Source organism: Lemur catta, chromosome 1 (assembly GCF_020740605.2).
Source record: "Lemur catta isolate mLemCat1 chromosome 1, mLemCat1.pri, whole genome shotgun sequence".
In the NCBI taxonomy this organism is placed as follows: domain Eukaryota; kingdom Metazoa; phylum Chordata; class Mammalia; order Primates; family Lemuridae; genus Lemur; species Lemur catta.
Genome location: NC_059128.1, coordinates 80,149,923 through 80,169,086, shown reverse-complemented (window position 1 = coordinate 80,169,086; position 19,164 = coordinate 80,149,923). Strand labels below are relative to the sequence as shown.

Genomic DNA, 19,164 nt, shown 5'->3' with positions numbered 1-19,164 from the left:
TAGGCTAGGAGTAGTAACCCTGATTTCTGTTCTATTCTTTGTGATTTCTCTAAACACACACATTGTAAATTGTTTCTTTAAAAATAAGCCTACCTCACATCTTCCTATTTCAAGAGTGCCATCTCTTTCCTGCTGGGCCCCTGACTGATATGCCTATTATAAGCAATGATAAAGTTAGCATAATTCCTTCTTTCTTCTCTCCTTTACTCTCCTTAATGCCAGATTTTACTTAATCATGATTTGTCCTAATGTCTACTATCATGCTATTAACTGTGATTGCAGCTCCTTATTTGAGTAGTCAGCTTTAACTTCTAAACTCTGATTTTCTTGCATTAAAAATGAAGAACTCTGCACACTTCACTTCTACTCATCTTTCACTCCTTCCCCCACATCCAAATGTTCATTAGTTATAGGTTTTCTACATAGTGCATATGTTTACATCCCATTTTAATAAACTAATTGCCATATTTTTAGCTTGTTATTCTACTAACTAAATTCAACCCTTACTACTAGATGTTTTACTCTAGTTTTATAATTAGTTTTTATAAAACTGAAGTTCCACTTCTAGTATATTTCTTGAATATTGCTTAGAGGGATTGTCAGATAAAATAAAAGATGCTTAAACTCTGAACTTTATAAAAACAAGTAACTTTTCAGTATAAATGCCCCAAGTATTGCATGGGGCATTTTTATTTGCCAAATCTGGGAACCTTATGTCTGGCATATGGTATGTACTCAATAAGTGTTAGCTATTTGGATGATTTGGAGTTTGTGAAAACGATAAACCTATGTTTTGATGGCGATTATTTAGGTTCAGTTTTTCCTGAAATACAGGGTGCATTTTCAACATGTTATTCAAATTTTCTTTTATTTCCAGTGCTGTTTTCTTGAATTATCCACTTGCTGTGAAGTAGATTAAAGATGGGTGAAAATTCTTTGCAATTCCCCACCAAATTTGAGTGATGGGGAATATTATCCTGCCCTTGAATCTGGGCTAGCTCTCTCTCTCTGTTTTTGACCCACAGAACATAACAGAAGTGAGGTTGTGCAGTTTCTGAGGCCAGGCCTCAAGAGATTTGCAACTTCTGCTTTCACCCTGCTTGGAACATTCCCCCTTGGAAGCCAGCCACCATGGGATGGTCAGAGGGTCAGACTACCATTGGATGAAGCCCAAATTAGCCATATGGAAAGATAGACACGTGTAAGAGCCAAGTATATTTAGAACACCTGATTCAGCCCAGACACCAGCTGACTGCAGTTGACAGGGCTAAGAGCAAAAGAGCTCCCCAGCCCAGCCCAGCCTAGCCCTTCCTGATTCGCACAGAACGTGAGTAAATGATTTGGTTTGTGTTTGAAGCCACTAAGTTTTAGGGTAGTTTGTTATGCAGCAAGGAAATTATTATAACAGACTTTTAAGAATTTGGGTAGTGCTCAGTTTTACAAATATATAATATCCTTTTGTTTCTATTCTATAACCAGCACTTTCTATATCATTCTTTTAGCCATTTCTTTATTCATTATGATTGTTTCATTTTGCTCACTTGATTTTTTATTTCTATGATATAGGATCACTATTGCATTTTCAGCATTGTCTGTTTCTTCTTCTTGTCCTTTCAAATTTACCTTCATTTCTTTACCAGTTAATTTTATATTATTTATCTTACAGTTCTCTCCTGAACGCTGTCTACTCACTGTTAAGCTCTTCTTGCTGTTGGCAGTCGCCTCCCTGAACTAATGTACTTTATACTCTTGTGTTTTGTTCAGAGAAGCAATGGCTTTGTCGATTAAAAAAATTATGGTGAAATTTGGCCACAATTTTTATATTTACCTAGGTTTTCTTCCATTCAATTATAGTAAAGTTGTGCAGGTTTTTCTGCTGTTTCCTTTTTTGATTAATCAAAAAGTTTTACATCCATGTTCATCTGGGATATTGGTAGTTAGTATTTTTGTGTGTGTGTGTGTTCTTGTCTGGTTTTGGTGTCAGGGTGATATTGAACTTGTAGGACGAGTTAAGGAGAATTACATCTTTCTTGATTTTTTGGAACAGTTTCAGAAGGATTGGTATTATTTCTTCTTTGTACCTTTGGTAGCATTCAATTGTGAATCCATCTGGTGCTAGGTTTTTCTCTGGTGGGAAGGTTTTTGTGTGTGTGTGTGTGTGTGTGTGTGTGTGTGTGTGTGTGTGTGTTACTGATTCAATCTTGCTACTTGTTATTGGTCTGTTCAAGTTTCCTATTTCTCCCATGTCAATCTTGGAAGGTTGTATGTTTCCAGGGATTTACCCATTTTCTCTAGGTTTTCTAGTTTGTGAGAGTATAGTAGTTTGTAATAGTCTCTGATGATCTTTTGTATTTCTGTGGCATCAGTTGCAATGTCTCCTTATTCATTTCTTATTTTTATTTTTTTTTTTTAATTTGGATCTACTCTCTTCTTCGCCTGGTCAGTCTAAGTAGTGGTTTATTAATTTTGTTTATCCTTCTGAAGAACCAACTTTTCTTTTTATTGTTTTATTTTTGGTCTCTATTTCATTTAGTTTTTTTGTAATCTTTATTATTTCTTTTCTTCTATTAATTTTAGGTTTGATTTCTTCTTTTCTAGTTCCTTGAGGTGTGATGTTAGGCTATTAATTTGTAATCTTTCTACTTTTTTGATGTAGGCTTTTAATGCTATAAACTTCCCTCTTTGGACTGCTTCTACTGTATCTTGCAAGTTTTGGTATATTGTATTTCCATGAAGTTTATTTTCAAAAGGAGATATTTTGGTGTGTTTAAATTTTTATTTTAAAAATGTCTTATGTGGGGGAAACTTTAATAAGCAAATAACTTATAGAGAATGAGAATACATAAAGGTAAAAGTTGACATTAGAAAAAATTAGGAATAGTTTATATACTAAAACAGGAAAGAAGGACGAGTATGTAGGCATATGTACAAGTAGGGGGGTGAATTTGTTGGTGGGAAATTGTAGTTGTTTAGGTGTGGTTGGTTTTATATTTTATATGATATAATAAGTATAACCATCATTCTAGACAAAAGGAAAGGAAAAAAATATTGTATATTTGAGATGGAAAAAGAGCAAGCATAGCAAAGGGTCTGAGACAATACATCCTTTTAAAAGAAAACTTTGACGTAAAGAAGGGAATCATTGGTTTTAAACATGGGCTAGGGGAAAAAATGGGTAAATCATCTTGTATAGCCAGAGGTTAGACTGGAGAGAGAAAAATAGTTGTGAAAATGGGAAAAATGGCATACTGAGATTATGTGCGAACTATGTTCATTATTTTACTCATCTTGACTTTACAAACTGAAAATAGTTATACTAGAGAAAAAGTTAGTGTTTTGGCAAAGTTTGGGGAGTGTGTACTGCATGGCCCCATTCTCTGAACTATCTGAATAAACTGAAGAATTTCAGACATATTATTCGGGTTCATTGGTTTACGTGTATTTATTAGCTGCTCTCACTTTGTGTTATTGGTTTACAGGAAAATGCCTACTTAGCAAAGACTGTCAAGTAGGACTAACATATGTTAAGTAGGACAACAATGTCGGTCTAGGTCAAATAAAAGAGAGAGACGTATCTCATAATTATTCCACCACTGGTAGAGATCCAGTGTAGTCAAGGTGCACTTCAGACACAGTGTTCAAAATGCAATGAATTAAGTTGGAAAGAACTAAGAAAGGTAAATTCAGCTATCTCGTCCCAAAAGAAAAAGAGAGATTCAAGGCTTATGAAATGTCAAAGCCACCTGAAGAGCAGGGGAATTTGGAACTTAGGGTAATTAGTGTTAGAGTAATAATGTGACGATAGGCTTGCACATTCTCTGTTATGTCCTCTACTTGGAGATGAACGTGGTAAGAGGTGGAGAATCAATAGAAAAGAGAATGGCTCCAAGGTTGGGAGAAAGGGTTGGTCAGAAGTTATGCTCTTATTGGAGCAAAGCTCACAGGATTGTGGTTTTGGACTGAACAAACCCAAACCCACTGATGAACTTGCTTGTGCTGAACAGTGTTTAAAATAAACTGATTTTGTTTATAACATCCCCAAACTTTGAGATTTTACATACAAATCTACATTTCAAGTTTGAATTTCTGTGTGAGAAAAAGTAGCTGGAGCTCAGTAGCTGCTGTCATACTTAGGAAGATTGTGGACTGTCTCCAGTTTTCCACAGGCCCCGCCCAACCAAATTCTCTCTTGTTTTGGGTTTGTCTCCTGTCCCTGGTTTATAGAAACATATGAAATTAGGGAAGGATTGGAAGTTGCTAAGAGGGAAAAACACTGTTTTAGAGAAATGCTTCTGAACTAGTAATATGTCTTTGCAGAGGGTATAAAAAGAGGCGAGAAGTCACTGTTTCATATGTTTCCTCCTAAATTTACTATATATAGAAAGGAAAGAAACTGTAATTTTGACCTTGGGTCAGAGTGTGGACACGAAAGTAATATAGTCTGCCCCATCACTGCCTGCTGTGCAGGTTGATTGCTAAACAATCTAGATAGTAGGGAAGAAGAGTATAGAGAGGCAGGAGGAAGGTACACGAATGAATTTGCTCAGATTCACGTGACATAAAAATGATAGCCATACAGCAGTGCAACTGATTCATAAAGATATTATATCAAGAAGAGCTGTTTGCACTGAAGATGAGCATCTGCTCTGAGCACAGCTTTATTCCTGGAATGCTGTTGTTCTCTTTGGTCTAGTAAATTCAGTAATTTCTGCCAGCTCTACCTCGCCTCCTAAAAGTTTTATAGGATGAGCTAACAATGGGCATGCAAGTGCAAAACCTCTCCTGTTCCAAGACAACCTCAATGAAGAAATGGGGAGTAAATGCAGTTATTCATTCTAAGTATATTTGAGAGTTCTTAAAGGGCAATGTCTCCCACCATTGCATCTAGTTTGAAGTAGCTGTACATTAGGTTATAATTGGAAGCTCTTTTTTTGTAATTTATTTATTTAGAAAATATTCTAAATATGATGAGGAGGATTTCTACAAAAACAACCCATAAAATATTGGTGGTTGTTGGCTCCACTAGACCAGTGATCCTGAGCTCTCCTAATATCTGTTGCTATGTGACTTGATCAGGCCATTTAGTTTCTGCATGTCTCACTTTTTCAATCTAGAAATGGAGTGATAGTATTTTATCTAGCTAGCATATAAAGTTGCTATTAAATTCCAGGTTATAATAATGTACATAAAATTCTTTAAATAACATGAAATACTCAGTAAATAGGTAGATAATTTGTTGTTCTTGAGTTTTGGTATTACGAATAAACTATTAACTGTGTGAATAAAGGAATGGGAAATACATTCTAAGTATTTTTTTGTTTAAAGGTATGATTATATGCTGTAAATTGTACAGATCTTAAGTGCACAGTGGGATGATGAGCTTTAAAAAATTTGCACAATCCTTTAACCAACACCACAATAAAGATAGAGAGCATTTCTATCATGCTAGAATATTTGCTATGACGTAAAAATTCCACTTTTATTTATATACTCAAGATAAATTAAGCATCTATCCAGAACCACAGATGTACAGAATGTCATATAAGCTTTATTAATAATAGTAAAAAACTAGAAACAATCAAATTTCCAACAATAGAATGTACAAACAAATCATGGTGTATTCATATAATAAAATAATATTCACTGATAAAAAGAAACTAAACATCAATACATATAACAGCAAGAATGAATCCTTTCAATATTGAAAGAAGTCGAACACAAAGAAATGATTCCATATGGGTAATTCTTGAGGTTCTAAAAATAAAATAGTGATGATACTCAATCTTCTTTAGCTATGAGATTAATGCATAGAAATAAATGTTCTGACTCATAGAAAGAAAGGGGGAGGTATCTGAGCATACCGAATTCTGCTTATTTTCTCCTTTAAATATAAGCATCTTCTCTGTTTTAATCTGTGTTGAATTTTGTGATTTGGGGTAGATTTTTCTGATGAAAATGATTAAAATGTTGAAATTATAAGAGATAAGAAAAATTAGGTGTTAAATATTGAATGCTTCATGAAAGCAAAACACAAATAATCCCTAGACAAAATGAATAATTCAACTCAGACCTTCCTACCATTTTGAAGTATAAACAATATGTAATAAAAATCCATTATTGAGTGGCTGCTACATGAATTTTGAATAAAAACAATTTTATAGTGGTTTTCACTATACTTATTCATTATAAATATACCATCAAGAGTCTCTTAGGAATGGCTTCCATATGCACACTTTCACCGTAACATGGGACATTCTAAGTATTTTTTTGTAAGGTATTTTCTAAGTAAAGTTTATCAAAATTTACTTGACACACTGGGATTTCTTGATAATCTTTACGGACTATGATGTAATGTCTGCGTGGAAAAAATTATCACTGCTAATTATTTACCTGCTAGATTAATGACTCCTCTGTATCTTCTGTGTTCCATTTATGCTGACAGTTCGTGGAAAGTGTCTGACCAAGATGTTAACACTGATAGAGCATTATTAAAGATGTTATGAGGGAAGTAAAAAGTGATTCTTCTGCCCTCACATTAAAAAAATAGCTGCAGTTGCCTTTGTACAACTTTGTGGATGGCTTAAGAAGTCAATGATGTTGTGTATCTCACATACAAACATGTTCCTTGATTATAATTAGTTAAGTGACTGAGCTCACTCTTGTTTAACAAAGATCACAGAATATATTTAAAGGTATGCAAAGGATTATTTAGGAATCTTCTTCTGAAGGAAACTTAGTACATTGCATTGCTGCGTCTGAGGTCATAATCTACTTCTCTCTCTGTTCCCCATGCCTTTTAGTTTTTATTTGTATTACATTTTTGTTTTTTCTTGCTAGGCTTAGCAGAGATAAAAGTAAATGCTGATGATTATAGCTGATATCACTACTCTTATTTTACACTTATGGAGACTTCAAAAATAGGAGAATCTTAAACCGATATAAAATGGTTGATTTGCTATAGCACTTGAATACTCTCAAAAGGTCTGTTTTTTTTTTCTTAAAAAAAAAAAAGGCCAAACATCTCTCATATCTTTAACTATTCATAATTGGCTGCCTGAGGAAATATTTTTACGTGGACCCTTCCTAAAGAACCCTTTTGTGGAGTATGTCCCTACAATAACCTTCAATCATTTTAGACATGTTTATGTGGCTCTCCTCCAGAGCCAAGCTTTCTTTAGAGTGAGCATAAATCTCATTGTAAACCTATACCTTCAAATAAACCAAAGTAGCATATTTCTTCCCAGTTTGCCTTCAATTCCTCAGACTCTTTCTGTAAAGGCTGAGTATTTTGAGGCCAATAACACATGAAAAAATTATCTTCAGGAATGAACTTCATCCTTTATCTTGAAATCTCTTCTGCTGCTATTTTAGTGATTACTTAGAGGTTTATTATCTCATAAATGTTTTAATCTTCATATTGATAGTTATATGTCATTTTCTCTCATTAGAAAAGTTTTCTGATATCATCCCATAGTGCATTACCATCAAATTGCATGCCTAGAGCATTTATTTTTCAGATATATGTATTTGTGACTTAAACATGCATTCACACAATATGGTGTGGCTTGTATTTATTCATTTCCTGTGTTTTTATGGGTTTTGCAACACTGTCACAGAAGTTTTTGCATGAGGGTTGAGTTTATATGTCACATTTATTTTATCCTGTGTAATTAAGTCCTTCCAACATTTTGCATTATCATATCACAGTACACTTAAGCAATGATAAATTAGCACATTGTAAATAAACACATAAGGCTGCTTGCGGTAAAAGGTTTAGGGGCTTTAATCACTCAAGACCAATGTATTGTACCAAGTATTACTCTGCAAGCTGGAAATACAGCAGGGAACAACATAGGCAAAGATCCTGCCATTATCATGTTTACATTATAAAGGTGGGCACTATACAGTGATCAAATATATAATATGTCTACAAGTGTAACTAGGGAAAAAATGAAGAGTGATAGGACAATAAATTAGTGACACTGTAGGTGGGGACATCTGAGAAATTTCTCCAAGAAAAGACCAAAAATTGAGCTAATTGTGGGAATAGGATTCGGAGATATTGAGAGAAGAACATTACAATCAGAGGGAACAGAAAGTACAAAAGCAAGAGCATTAACAAAAAGTTTGAGAAATTGAGAGAACAGGGTGGCTGAAGTGGAATGGATGAAGAATTAATGAGAAGAGATTTGGCTCATATTTTAAAAGAATTATTTTAGCTTCAATGGGAAGAATAGAAAGGAGGGACACAAATGAGAAATCTGGGAAACCAGTTAGGAAGTTCAAACAGGAGATCGTGGTGACTTATCTGGGGCATCTAGGGTTTCGGTGGTGGAGGTGGTAATACACGATCAGCTTCTGGATATAGTTTGAAGACTGAATTAATGGCATTTGATGATAGGTTATTATATCTATTATGTATGAGAGAAAATGTTTCTAGAAATTAACCAGAAATAAATGGATAAAAAGTACAGCACTAAGAATGTTGAAAATACTCTAGTTTTTTATTTGGGTAGAGGGCTCATGGGTTCTCACTTTAAAATTATGCTTAAAAACTTATTTAAGTGTCATGCATCTTTTTTATATGTATAAAATAGCACATGCAACCTAATATTTAAAAAATTGAGTATATGGCCTAAGATTACCAAGGTTAGTATGAGGAAATGTGGAAAGTGTATATGGAGAGCAAATGGAAATTATCTGGCACATCTTACCCCTTCTCCCTTAGTATCTACTCATCCTTGGTTCATACATCAATTACCATATCATCATGGAGTGATATCAGTTTAATCATAATTCCATCTAAAACCAAAAATGTTAGCAGCCATGTTCATATAGTGGGAGAAAGTGAAGAAATATAAAATAATACATTAACACAAACCATAGCTTCCCCATGTGTTGGCAATGTAAAGTTTTTCCTGAATGTATCAATGGAGTCATACTGTACTCTTCTAGCACTCATTCCATTTTGCCCATAACATCTGCCAGCATATCAACTCAGTGGCATTTCTTACCTGTTGGGTGACACAGCATTTCATTCCTGTAGAATCCGGGTTCTTAGTGGTCTTCTCTTTATTGGGATGCTGCAGTTCCCCACATATTATGACTATTGGGCCAGGAAATACTATGCATTTCTTGGATGCAAACAGAGTTACTGTGTCCACTGCATCAGTACAATTGTCCCTGGTAATCATGATCCATCACCCTGACCAGTAAAGTGACCCTCTTCTCTGAAAGCTCATTTACCATTATGCAGAAACCAAAATGGTCAAAAAATAGAAGCAGCATCCAAATCACTTGAACCATGATGATGTTTGGTATTAAAAACATCCCTCTTTTTGGATTTAGGGTGTCTAAACCCATGGAGCTCAAGGTTACAGTGACATAAATCATAGATTCTTCAAATAGATTGATTAGAATAATAGAAAGGAAAGTCCACCTTCTTCTTTTGTTATCTAGGCCCATATGGAGAAGATAGAGCCATACTTTGGCTCTTGTCTTAAGAGGTATACTGTATCCTGTACAACAGCAGCCTACGTTCAAGGGTTATGTGTCAGCTGGTGCCATAGGTGCATTCAGCAGTGCACTTCAGCAGTGCATTCACCTGTTCACTGTTCCATCAAACCAAAGGCTCTAAGTAAAGGGATGTGCCAATGCATTAGGAGTAATAAATCCTGTGAGCGTAAACCCATTGCTTCTTTCTTTTCCTTAAAATCCATCCTTCTGCTAATAGATCTTTAGTCAAAGAAGTCAAAGCACATCCAGTATTCACTTAACCTTTGTATATCCAACTTCTAAAATTATATGTGCTTTGCTATTTGTCCCAGGAAGTGTTTTGTTTTCACCACTTTAATTAATAGTGCACATGGCCATGTGAGACTGGTAATGATATGTAACAACAAAAAAATTGTCCTAAGTCTTTCTCTTTACAACTTAAATAATTTGGCATAAGTACATTAGCACAAAAGCTATTATAACAAGGAGCTTAAGGTCAATTGCTTTAAAATCTTGAGTTGTTAAGTAACTGAAGGAGTTTTTTTTTTTTTTTTTCTTTTGAGCAAAAAGATTAAGGAGGAAAATTGGATCATACATCTAATTCAGCATAGGAATTGAACCTGAAAGAGTTCTGGACTACACAATTTCAAGGCGTTTTAGAAGTTGAGTCTCTCCATTCTCCTTTGCTTTTCTCTCTTAGAGTCTGAGGAGATCTTAATGTTAGTAATACAGGTTTTGGCTACAAAGATAATTATGAAAATTCCTCATTTCATGGTTAAGATGATGTGGATGACATTCCTTATACTTTTATGTAAATGTCCCTTTGTTGATAATGAATAAAAAAAGTAAAACCATGAAAAATGAGAGTATTTTTCCAAAGTGAGTTGTAGTATCTTACCACAGGCATCAAACATACGGAAAAATAACAGTGAAAAGCTTAGGAAACTAACCCACACCAAGCCAGAGTGATACATGAATTGGAAGTAGTCCTATCACAAATACTTATCATCAGAACATGCTTAGGTGAGGAACTGTAGGAGTGTCTTAGAGCTCGGTGTTTTGTATGTATCACAAGGACAAAACTAATGTCATAACACATTTACAGATTCCCCCCTTCTAGGGTTGTAGATAAAGCACAGGACAACACTTAATTTTAATTTCAGATAAACAACAAATACAATTTTTAATATAAGTATGTTATAAAATTATTTCTTTGGGACATACTTACACTAAAAATATATACATGTTGTTCATCTGAAATTTATATTTAGCTGAGTATCTTGTATATTTATTTGCAGAACCTGGTGATCCAATGTTCTTTTCCCCAAATTCTCCTAGGAAAATTCTTTTTATGGTCTACCAAACCCTTGGAATTCTATTATTCTCATTAGAATATTGGGTAAGAATGAAATAATTGCTCCAAAAGGGTACATTCATTTGGAGTAGAAAGAAGCTGAGGATCCCCTCTGAAGGACACAGTAGAGCTGGGAAGTGGGAGTTGGAGAAAGAACAGGAGGAGTGGAGAAGAGGTAGATTGTAGTGGTGGACTGAAGCTTTGGCAGAAGGGAGTTTGGGGAGTATGTGTCATATTAGGAAGGGAATTTATAATAGAATCGGGCAATGATGATTTTTAGAAAATTTTGACTTTTCTTATAAAACATAATTCTTCTTTTGGTGGCTCATCAATAGATTTCAGGAAATACATCACTCTTCCAGGCGTTGCGATGGGGGGGATGTTAGGTGTTGGATTTTGTTTCTTTAACTTTTGACATCTGTCTAGGATTGGCCAATTGATGGCCCAGTTTAATTTAGGTTATGTCACAATACTGTGTACATTGATCATTTTCAGAGCACGGGGACTATCTTGTCAAAGGCCAAAAATGCTTCCACACATCTTTCAGTAAAATTGGAAAACAGTAATTTAATATTGACTGAAGGATTTGGAATGGATTGTGTAGTTAAAAAAAAAAAAAAGCCACAAAAAACAACAACTCATTCTAACTAGTAGCCGTAAAACAGACAAGTGTCAACTTCTAAATTTAGGAAGTCATTTCAGTGAAAGATCCTTGTTGGGGGTGTGTTATATCTAGTTCTTACAGACTTATTTGTCAGTTCAATAGTTCTGCTTCAGGGATTCCCATTAAGTTCTTGAGTTACAGGCCCATGTCTGACTGCCCCTAATTATAACTGGAAAATGAGCTGTAGCTAACAATGTCATTTAGCTCCCATTAGCATTTACATCATTGCAGTAGAGTTGTGAATTCCTGCCTTTGTGAGGGCCCTTGAAGCTTCAAAGCAGATTGTAAACTAAGAAATGACCAATAGTAGGACCATTTTTCAGGCTAACAGTGCAAATCAACTTGTCTTTATGGGTTAAACAAAAGTAGGGTTTGTGAAGACTAAAAATACATTGAAGTCCAGTTTAAAAAGAAAGAGGAAAAAGTATCCAGAATAATATAATAAACATTCATGCACCCACCATACAAAAAATTTTAAAAAGAGTAACACTGCTGCTTAGATACCTTTTTGATAAAAGGTATACACTAGATAAAGGCATAATATTAAAACACTGGGTTACCATCTCTCCAGGAGCCACCACCACCAAAATTTTGGTGTATAGCCTTTGAACCTTGTTTTGCGTCTATATGTAAATTCTACATGGTAAATTGTCCAAGCATACATTGTATCATTTAATCATGAAGCATTTTCCAGTGTTTCCCTTGTCCGTTTATCTGGATACTCTGGATATTTACTCTTCTCAAGCAGTAGGCAAAATTTGGGTAGTCTATGACATTTCTGGCTACCTGTGGTTAAAACAGAGTCAAATGGTTATTTAGAGGCACTAAGTATTGCCTTAATCTAGTACTTAAAAATTTCCAGTCCCATAGGATTATTACAGTCCCACGTAATGATCAAAACTCCAAACTTGATTTAATGTTGCAACTTCTCCCCACACCTAGCTTGGTCCAGGTGCTTAAGGAAAGTCTGAAGTTTGATGGTGGGGGCGGGGGACTGTGGTTTGCTTCTGTTCTCTTTCTGCCTTGAGTTTTTACAGGGCTTTCCTTGCTTCTTAACCTTGTGTCTGAGGCCTGCAGGGATGAAGGAGGTAGGGTAGAGAGGACTTATAAGGAGATGAGGAATGTTCTGACTTAACCCATCAAGGTCTGTATCAACCAAGGTCCTGGCAGGAAACATACCCAAAAGGGGTGATTACCAAGAGTTTAATGAAAGGAGTGTTTTCAAAGGAAAAGTGAAACATCCTATGACTAGTGGCAGTGAAAAGCCGTTACCATCCCTGAGTTCACTTCCAACAGCTTTGGCCTCAAGTAGAGGAGTATGGTCACTGCCAATCTGCAGCCCAGCTGTGAGGGAGCCAGGGAATAAATAAATCAAGTTCTTTCATTCCACCCTCAAATACCTTGTGGTATCTTCCATTGGCTAAAACCAGCCAGCACCTAGAGGCTTGATGCAATCTAAATCGGTCAGCCTGCAGGGGCAGGCTTATAAAGCTAAATCATTCTCTTGTGGGTACTTTGATGGGTCTTCAAATATCTTTCCTTTTCTTTCCCCTACCTCTGCCTAATCTGTGGGGATTTCCCATCTACATTTCCTAGATTGTATCTGGAGGGAGATTGTATCCTGATTACAGATTTTTGACACCTCTTTCTTGCATGCCTAGCTATCTAGGTATGTGTCTATCTTCCCTATTCTGAATATGTTTATTCCTCTAGGGATGCTCTTCCCTCTACCTGGCCCACACCTGGCCCAAGAAAATCACTCATGCATTCTTGGCCCTGAAAGATGCTGAGCGGGTGTACAAAATGGAGTAGGACTTTGCCTTCAGCCACCTTCGGATCAGGAGGTCCACTTACCTCCATCCCTTTGTGGGTTTCCAGGCTAGATTCAGAAACTGATCCCAAACCTTTGGGAGATGCATTCTACTTAAAGCCCTTCTCTCTTAACTCAGAGTACAGACGGAATCACTTTATCCTATCCGGTTCTGTTTTTGCCATCTTTGAATGTTTAAAACATTCTTAGCCTAACTGTCACTTTTAGAATAGTCTAGTAATTCAGAGTTAGAATTATCTAGTCTCTCCCAAATGGTGGTTTTTGATTTTTGATCATGAATTAAACTTCACTGATAACTTATTTTCAACAGAGTGCCCAAGTCAAAGAAGTGACTTTACAGAGATGACTTCATATTTGCCTCTGTCAGCCTAATATGTTTTATTTAGTATAGACTATGTTTATGCTCAGTGCTTGTCTTGAGATCCAATACCACAGAAGTTGTATGTTTTGGCCCTCACACGGATGTCACACAGGAGCTGGGCTCAGTGTCCTTGTTGTTTACTTTCTTTCTACCAGTGGCCCAGAAGGATGGCAAGATTCCTTGTTGCTTTTATGGGCTGGTAGGTAAGGATTTTGTACTTTAGCTTTTTGTATAGAAAAACTTTTTGAGATATCATGTACAACAATTGAATGTCTCTCGCATATTGGGGATGAGCTGGCAAGTCCTGGATGTTCCCCTCTGAATCATTGGCAAATCACTTTGATTTCAAACTGTAATATAAATATTTTGCCATTTTTTATGAAGACATTCTGTATTTTGATTTCAAGCTGTAATATAAATGCTTTGCCATTTTTTATCAGACATTCCTGTATGTTTAGATGGTACGTGTGGTGGGTGACATATCAGCTTAATCTGCTTTATTGACTACAGATCAATAATTTTGTAATAGTTTAAAAGGAAGATTTTTTGTGTGATGAATTGGGCATGTTCATTTCTGTGTAATTTTAGCACTTGTAATTTCAGTAATGCAATACAGGCTGCATAACATCATAATTTCTAACACAGTTTAATCCATTAAATAATAATTCTAAAATTTATAAAGATACTACAAATGTGTTTCAAGGAAGAACATTTTATTTGCATGTTAGTATGAAAGTAATCAATCACAAATGTCATATTTCCAGATATGTTATATTGTACAAGTACAATTATATTCTACTGTAAATAATTATCAAGAAAATCAATTCTTTCTATTACATATAATAAAAATTAAAAAGAAGGAAAGCCAGTTTTCATTTTGTTTTGATGTAAGAATACCCATTTAGTTCTCTCAAGAAATTGATAGATATAGTGAAACATTTATGGACAATATTTGTGGTCCTGTTTTTTTCACTTATTTGATTTTGTAATTTCAAACACATGAGACATCAGCCTTAAAAATGGAGAAGCAGAAAAGTCTGCCAGAAATTAAAAAATAAAAAGAGCAGAATACATGATACATTGGAAAGCTACTTGTGAAATCACCATGTAATGTTTCAAAGTTCAAATTACAGTTATGTGCTGCATAACGATGTTGTGGTCAATGATGGAACATATGAGAGGAGGTCCCATAATATTACAATATCATATTTTTACTGCACCTTTTCTGTGTAAAAATATGTTTAGATACACAAATACTTACCACTGTGTTACAATTTACTATGTGTGTAGTAGGTTATACCATCTAGGTTTGTGTAAGTATATTTCTATGATGTTTGCACAATGACGAAATTGCTTGAAGATGCATTTTTCAGAATGTATCCCCATTGCCGAGGGAGGTGTCATTGTTATCATTAGGTCTGGAAAAATAACTAGATAAATGGCAATTCTGTTGGAACTATGGAAATACAAATGAGTGGAGAATTTATTCCTTATTATTATAAATCCTATTATGAATTTTAAATGCTTCTTTTTATACCACTAGCATTAATGCTGAATAAAGACTGGGTTGCTACACATTCTACCTGAAAATGGATGATTGCACTAATTCTGGTCTAAAGCCTGTGGGTGAGATCTTTTAAGTCATTATGTAGGAATAAACCAGATATTTATGGTGTTGAACATAATGATTTACATCATTTTCCTATCCATGTCTTGATTAACATCTCAGTTTTGGAGAGAGCTTAGTAAAATATCAATGAGAATTAGGTTGTTAAAGGGAAATAATATAATAGTGGACTATTTACAAGAAATTGGAAAATAGCTTCAATTACTAAATGTGCTATTTTTCTCTGCCTGAAGGTCACAGGAGGCTTTACTTTGTAAAATAATATTAAGACGGAAAAACAATAAAATTTTTTTCTTCAGTATTTTCTTCTATGTAATTATGGCAATAGTTTCTTGGAATCAAAGGTAATGTCTGATAATATATATCTTGTGTTAGGATGATAGTCAGTTATTATTGTGCTAGTTAATTCTCTAGTATATGCTATTTTTCTGAGAGATGAAGAAAAATTTTCCTTTTGGGGTGTGTGTCTGCAGAGGTGGGTGAATGGTGCTTAGAGTAAAGAAGGTAGAATTGTCATGGCGCAGACATTCTTCTAGCTCATGAAACAAACCTCTGGGTTAGAGATAAATAAGTGAAGACAATAAAGCTTAGCCCTTATTTTGTCACCACGTACAGTATCTTCAAGCCATGTTAGTTTAGGTTATCCCACAAAACCACTGTCAATCAGTCTTTCTAGATTTGACTTCTGGATTATATGATTTCCTGGACACATTTTTTGATATTCTATTTAGTTAATCATTAATCCTCTTCCAATAAAGTAGAAACACCCTCTAACCTTGGCTTCAGTGGCTCCACACTGTTGAGTTTAGTTTTCTCACTTACTTGGAATTCTCATTCTTTGTCATTAATTTTTAATTTCACTGTTAATTAAAGACCTCATCTAAAACAATAAAGAAGTATTACTATTTTTTAATATATTTCACCACTCTATTTGACTACAGGAGATAAATATAATTATTGTAATAAATGCAGAAAAAGAATTTGATGAAGTGCAATATCTGTAATGAAAATATTCAGAAAACTAGGAATACAGGTAATAATCTTTAACTTTATACAAGCCAAACATATCTTTCTTGTATCTGTCTAATAGATAAATCAGTCTAAAGATTAATAAGTATATAGAATGGCACTATCCAATAAAAATACAGTGTAAACCTCACATGTAATTTGAATTGATAATTTAAATTACTCATACATAATTTAAAAATTTATGGTAGCCATATTTATAAAGGAAAAATAAGCAGGTGAAATTAAGCAATACACTTGTAAATAATTTATGGTCAAAGAAAAAATGTAAGATGCTTCAAAATGAATGGTAATGTTAAAGCAATATATCAAAATCTGTAGGATACACCTAGATGAGATTAGAGGAAACTTTATGGAATTTTATACACCTTTGTGTATATATGTCTCAGCTGTATAACAAAAAAAATACAAATAATTAATGGGTTCTGTTTCAATTAAAAGAGATTCAAGAGTATGTATATGATACCTCAATAAAAATGTGCAAAGAGAGTGTCAAGAGATATAACACCCAAATGTAATGCTCATTCTTGATTCAATTCCATAAAAAAATCATAAGTATATGGTCCAAATTTGAATATAGACAGAATATTAGATTATATTAGGAAATTTTAATTTTATTATGTATGATATTGTTATAATGCAGGAAGAGAATCTCATTATTTTTGGTAGATGCATTTTGAAGTGTCAAATATCTGTAATTTACTTTGATATGATTTAGAAAATGCACACACGCCTATGTATGTATGTGAGGTGAGTGTGTGCATCCAGAGAGAGAGAACACAAAGAGAAGAGAAAGGAAAACTTGACAAAATGTTAATGACTGTTGGATTTGGAGTTTGATGATACTATTCTTTCCATTTTACCTTTTGTTTAAAATTTTTCTAATAAAATATTTTAAATTAAATTTTATTAGATTTTAATACATTCTATAATATATTAATAAATTTTATGAATGCTTCCATATAATTAGGATATAATTATATTTACAATATACTTTATAATAAGTCATAAAATATGTTTGATAAAAATAAGACAAATGAATGTAAAGAAGGAATACTGGATAGTATTAGAATTTGCAAATTCCTTACTGTAGCTTTTTTTTCATCTGTCTGTCTCTACTAATGATCTTTCCTGGTTCTAGGTAGGTTGAGTTCCAGGAAAAATTCTCAGATATTCTCTAATTTGTTATGGTTTACTGGAGCCAAAGCTGCTAGGTGGGGCTCTGTGGTGAGCTTCAGCAGCATGGTAAAGACATAAAACACTGCAGAGCTGGACTTTGGTCTGATGCTTGTGAAGCTGCACGACATGGTGCTGCACATCGTCAGGCTCCAAATTAGATAGCTTCCTGTGTGAGACAATAGTATGTACAACTAGACTTAGCATTTACAAAGCTTTCTGAGTTTTGTTAAGGCTTATTCAGTCAGTTGAAAGCTTATTTTGTATAAAATAGAAAATAAGCAGCATGCCCTAAAACTTGTTGAACCGATTTAATGGAAATCTAAAAATTGACAAGCTTAGCTCTATTTAAAAGGAGTACAAAAAAGTTGTCCCAGCTAATGCAATAAGACAATTTAAAAAAGTTAATAGACTAGGAAGAAAGAAATAAAACTTTCTTTGTTCACAGATGACACAATCATCTATGTAGATATACTGAAAGAATACACACACAAAAAATCCTCTCCTGAAATTAATAAGCAATTATAGCAAGGTTACAAGATACAAGATTAATACAAAAAAGTCAATTTCTTTTCTATGTACCAGCAATGAACAAGTGGAATTTGAAAAAAAAAATACAATTTAGATTAACACTCAAATGAATGAATGATTGGTTGTAAATCTAACAAAATGTAGACATGTGGACAAGATTTATATGAGGAAAACTACACAGCACTGATTAAAACAAACAAAGACAACCTAAATAAATGATATATTCCATGTTCATGGATAGGAAGACTCAATATTATTTAGATGTAAGTTCTTCCCATTTTGATTTATGTAATTCTAATCAAAATCCAGCAAGTTATTTCGTGGATATTGGGGATATTGACAAACTGATTCTAAAGTTTATATGGAGAGGCAAAAGATCCATTATAGCCAACAAAATATTGAAGAAGAAAAGTTGAATTAATGACACTATCCAACTTGAATACTAACTATAAAGCTACTGTAATCAAGACAGTGTGGTACTGGCAAAAGAACAGATGAAAAGATCAATGGAACACAGAAGAGAGCTCAGAAATAGATCCACATAAATAGAATCAACTGGTATTTAACAAGGTAGCAAAGTTAATACAATGGAAAAGGGAAAGTCTTTTAAACTAGACAGCCACATGCCAAAAAAAAAAAAAAAAAGCCACAGACTTTCTACCCTTTACAAAAATTAATTCTAAATGGATCACAGACTTAAATGTAAAATGCAAAACTATAAAACTCCTAGAAGATAACATAAGAGAAAATCTAAATGACCCTGCAGTTGGTGATAATTTTTTAATTGCCACACCAAAGGCACAATCCATGAAAGAAAGAACTGATAAGTTGGACTTCATTAAAATTAAAAATTACTATAAGATTCAACAATTGTGCCCCTTGGCATTTACCCAAAGTAGTTGAAAGCTTACATCCACATAAAAACCTGCACTTGGATGTTTATAGAAGATTTATTATTAATTGCCAAAACTTGGAAGTAATCAAGATGTCCTTCAGTAGGTCAATAGATAAATAAATTATGGTACCTCCAGATAATGGAATATTAACTAACACTAAAAAGAAATGAGCTATCAAGCCATGAAAACACATGGAGGAAACC

At 34.1% G+C, this 19,164-nt stretch overlaps 1 long non-coding RNA gene across 1 annotated transcript in view; it reads left to right on the top strand.

Moving 5' to 3' along the window:
• The first annotated feature begins 1,271 nt into the window (after positions 1 to 1,271).
• Positions 1,272 to 19,164, top strand: part of LOC123640886 — an 81,094-nt gene continuing 63,201 nt past the window's right edge. Inside the window, exon 1 of the long non-coding RNA XR_006736125.1 lies at positions 1,272 to 1,327. This is a non-coding gene — a long non-coding RNA (uncharacterized LOC123640886). The remainder of the gene's footprint in view (positions 1,328 to 19,164) is intronic.